This window comes from Psittacula echo (assembly GCF_963264785.1).
Source record: "Psittacula echo genome assembly, chromosome: 18".
NCBI lineage: Eukaryota > Metazoa > Chordata > Aves > Psittaciformes > Psittacidae > Psittacula > Psittacula echo.
The window spans coordinates 2,913,183-2,917,509 of NC_137754.1; positions in this window are offsets into that span (position 1 = coordinate 2,913,183).

Below are 4,327 nucleotides of genomic sequence, written 5' to 3' on the forward strand. Positions count from 1 at the left end.
CTTGACCTCCAGTTTAAGTAGGTTGTCTCTCAGTCGCTGCAATGTCAGAGGTAAGCGACCGATGAGGGTGCAAAAGTGTCTCTGACCTAATTCTATAGAGCATTAATTACCTATATGGGTATGTTTATGGCATTGTAACTGGTATTAATGAGATGCTGTAACTATAGACCAACATCCTCAGCACAATTAAATGTCTCGGTTTCAGAAAAGGAAGTAAACAACATTAAAGAGTGGAATGGCATGTTAAAGAAGTGCCAAGTATGTGCTTTGAAGTTTGTTCACCCACAGTTTAGCCAGTCTGGAGGGAGCAGTGGTGTCACTGTGCTAGCTGGGAACAGTGGCACATCATGCTTTTCATCATGCTTTTATTTACGGTGGACCTGGTGAGGACTGGAAGGTGGAAAAGAGAACACCTACAGGTTTACAAGGTGACAAGTGCCATGGAGCTGACAGGGGTTTGGTGCTAGCACCCAAACCGGCTTCCCTGGTCTGTTCAGGTCAGTAAGTCATGGTATGAATACCACTGCCTCGTCACTTTGTTAGGGGGAGGTTGTTTCTGTATGATGTTCTGAAGCAGTTCACATTCTGTGTGGCTAGCAGAGCACTTGTGGGCTGGAAACCAACAATCCTGGTTTGCTTCCCACAGACAAAGAGTTGTGTCCAAATCCAGGGACAGTTTATGTGTCCAGATGGTTGACTTCGAAAAGTAGAGCCAAATGGCATGCAACTGATGTGGCAAAATACCCCAGGTCGGCTTGCTTTCCTTTTGTAATGCCTTCTGGGAAAAGGTCTTGTGTGTGTGCCATGTTACTGCTAAAGAGGAGACAGTGTCAGTGGGAGAGAGGGAGGCTTCTGAGCGAGAGAGGAGATTTAGGGCTGAGGGTGGGTGCCAAGAATCTGTGAGGGTCCTGAGCTAGCAGGAGGCTTGATTTAAATCAGTGCGATGTCCTGAGGGGCTGTGACCTGGTGGTATTGGCATATACCTGCTTTAGGAAAAGGTCCCTGGGTCTCTATTACACAATAGATCTGCAGGCTTCTCTAGCTTTTGTTTCCTTCTATCCGAGGGCTCCTTTTGTCGAGAACTTTTGTTGTTTGTGCTAGTTCATGCATAGCAGTGGGCAAAGCACCTGCTTCGGAAGGAATTAGGTGACAGCTATATACCAAAGTGTCGCACGGCTCCTTGTGTTGAGATGAGATGCTGTGCTGGTGTGTTTTTGGATACATTCCTATTGACTCTCCATGTTTTGACCAGATGTTTCATGCGGATCGCTTAACTGGCGATGTGATGAATATGCATGGCGTGACGCCTGTCCTCTGCTTCCTCGCTGGGATCTATAACCCCCATTACTGGGAGTTGCACACATTCCGGTGGCAGATAATTGTGTGGCCCGTGGTGGCTCGGAGGAACTGAGCCTAATGGTGCTCGTTGCTTCTGGGGATAGGCTCTTGCTTTGCCCGTGCCTCCTCGGGTCTGTAATCTGATGAAGGCGACTTGGCGGCTCTGCCTCCGTCGGTTGCTGTTCTTGCTTGTAAATGAGATTCTGTAGGTTCTGTTCGTGTATGGAGTTGAAAATGCAAACGAGGTGCTGAAAGCAGCCCAGAGGCTGAAATATATATTCCTGGCAGCTGTGCCTCCCTCATTTGAATGTGGCACTTCTGTAGGCGGTAGAGAGACGCCTTCCCCAGAGCAGCGTTCGAAGGGCTTTAGCCATCTCGGGCCTTCGCCTCTGTGATTGCTTTTCTGCAGTTACTGGAAACTTGAGCTGTCATTTCAACGTGAAGGTCTATTCTTGCTCCCTATTAATGATGCATCCATATGTAATTTTAAAGAAAAAGGAAGAACTCTTAAGTCCAGCTTGTTTTTTACTCTGGTTTCTCTCACAGGGGATATACTTCCTGCTCCCACAGTTTGCCTTTGGTTTGCTCGCAGACTTAGCAGTGGAATTCAGGCCAAATAGGTAATTGGTTTGGATCAGTTCAATAAACTTATGTAAGTTTTTACACAAAACAAAGTGTCCCAAGTTTTGCACTTTTGTGTTCCCTCCCTCTCACCTGTATGTTTAACACCCACCTTTGGCAGGCTGAAAGCTGCTGAGATTTCCTTTTCCTGCTGACTGTTCCTGCCTCCTGTCTGCCTGATGAGCTCGGGCAGAGCCATCTCATTGTGTGACATGTGCTTGTTGAAAGGAGAAGTCAGGATGCTGGAAGACCTAATCCTCTTCTGGACTGTACTCCTCCATGGTGGTTACTCATCTCCACTCCAGGTGATGAAGAAGGCTTGAGCTCACTCTCTGTTACCTGCTCCATGTCCTAAGTGGGACTGGCCTAGGGGTTAAAACAAGTTTCACCCTCAAGAAAAGGTTTGTAGGTGGTGATGGGGAGGGCAGCATCCCCACTAAAGTAGGAGTCTTTAGCTAAGCCAATGCTGGCCTGCACCAAATGACCTTGGGGATTCTGAATGGGATACAGATTTCCCTGAACTGGGCCCGGTCCCTTGGAAAGGGAATGCAGTAAGGCTCTTCCTGCAGTTGCTTTGCTGAGGTCAAGCAGCCAGAGATCCCCTTATCTCATCTTGTAATGCTGAGCTTTCCTTGAGGTCAGGCACGGGAAGGAGGTTTTCTGGTAGAAGGATAAAAAGAAGAGGGAAAACCGTTGTTTGCTCAGATCTGCTGCTCAGCACTGCGTGATGCGAGCATCCCCTGCCAAAATAAAATAGCCTAGAAGACAGTCTTCCCCAAAGAGACAGTGAAACCTAATCAAAATTCATCAGTGTAGACTTGCCCAGGATGAACAGGACCAGAATGTTAAGTTGACAAAGGAGCAGAGGGAAACCTATTTTCACTGGTTTTCTCTGTGTTACAAAACAGGCTGAGAAGAGTCAATTGATCTTTCTGTGGCTGGTAACATTCACGTTTTGAATGGGATGGAAAGGAAAAGCCATGGTGCATGGAATGGCAGGCTGGAAGTAATCTGCCCCTGAAATGCTTTATAATGGCCCGGCCCTCCTAAAGTAGTTGTTGGCTTAGAAATAGGGAAAAATACATTAAAAAAGGAAGCTTCCTACTAGCAAGGCCACGCTGGAGTGCACGGAGCAAGCAAGCTCTGGGATGTGCTGTGCAGGCAGTGCACTGTCTGGTGGCCTGATGTACTAAAAGAAACTGCTGAGGTAAGATGCAGCCCTTTGGGGGTGAACTTGCTTGACACACTTCTAGGAGCACCCAGGGTCCTCGGAAAGACTCCTGGGTTTCTAGGTGCTTCCTGTTTGGCTGTTGGCATTCCTGTCTCCTCCTGCCCTGATGGAAGGGCAGGGAGTGTGTGTATGGGTAGTGCAGGGTTCTGCTGACTGCGGAATCCATCACCTCTCGGCTGCTGTTCTGCCTCTCTCCATTGACATCAATGGGAATCAAATGAAAGCAGTTGGGATCTTAGGCTACAGATGAGGAGCCTTGGTCTCTGTAACACAGTTTGAGGCTTAGAGCCTGCAAATCTTTGGCAAGTACCACTCTCTGGGGCTTATGGTGTTTCCCAGGCTGTGAGGGAGCCAGCCTGTCAGCACAGGTTGAAACGTTCACCAAGCAGCAGCCATCACCAAGCCCTGAGGAATAATAAGCATCCTTGGTAGCTGCTCAGCTCAGGTGACCATGGGTGTGGAAAGCATCCTCCCTGAGCCCATTATGTCCCTGTGGAATTGCAGGCTGCTAGAATGAAAATGGTAATAACACAGCAGCCCCCCAGTGAAGCTTCCTGCTGGATGAAGTAGAATCCTTTCAGAGAGTGTGGGAACAGGTCCAACAATGAAGCCCTCTCCGGCAGATTGGGAGAGAGCACACTGCACTGGGTAAGTTTTCCCTTTCCCACCTGTAAAAGCACAAGTAAGTTACAGAAAGTAAAACAAGACTTGGATGGAAAAGTAACTCGGTTGGAACTCTGGGGCACTGCCTTTGAACACTGCTTTAAGCCTAGCACTCTTTAATGCTAATCCTGTAACATTATATAGATGGGCGTGCTTTTTCACTCACACAAAGGAGGAAGGGGCTCAGTTCTTCTGAGTTGGTTTCTTTTCTTCCCTTCAGCAAAAAGCGATGCTGAGCAGCACAGCCACAAGCCCAGCTCTGGCTCGCTGGCATTTCCATCTGAATCCACCTGAGGAGGGTGAGTTTTCAGGGAAGAAAGAGGCTTCTTTCCCTCTCCAGGCCAGAATCTGATCTGCAGATTAGCTTGCTGGTTATCAATAGAGGCAACAGTTGTGATTGCAACTCAACACTCCTCCGGCCCTGGAACAGCATTGAAGGAAACAGACTTTACAATTGCGAGAGCAAGGGGACTG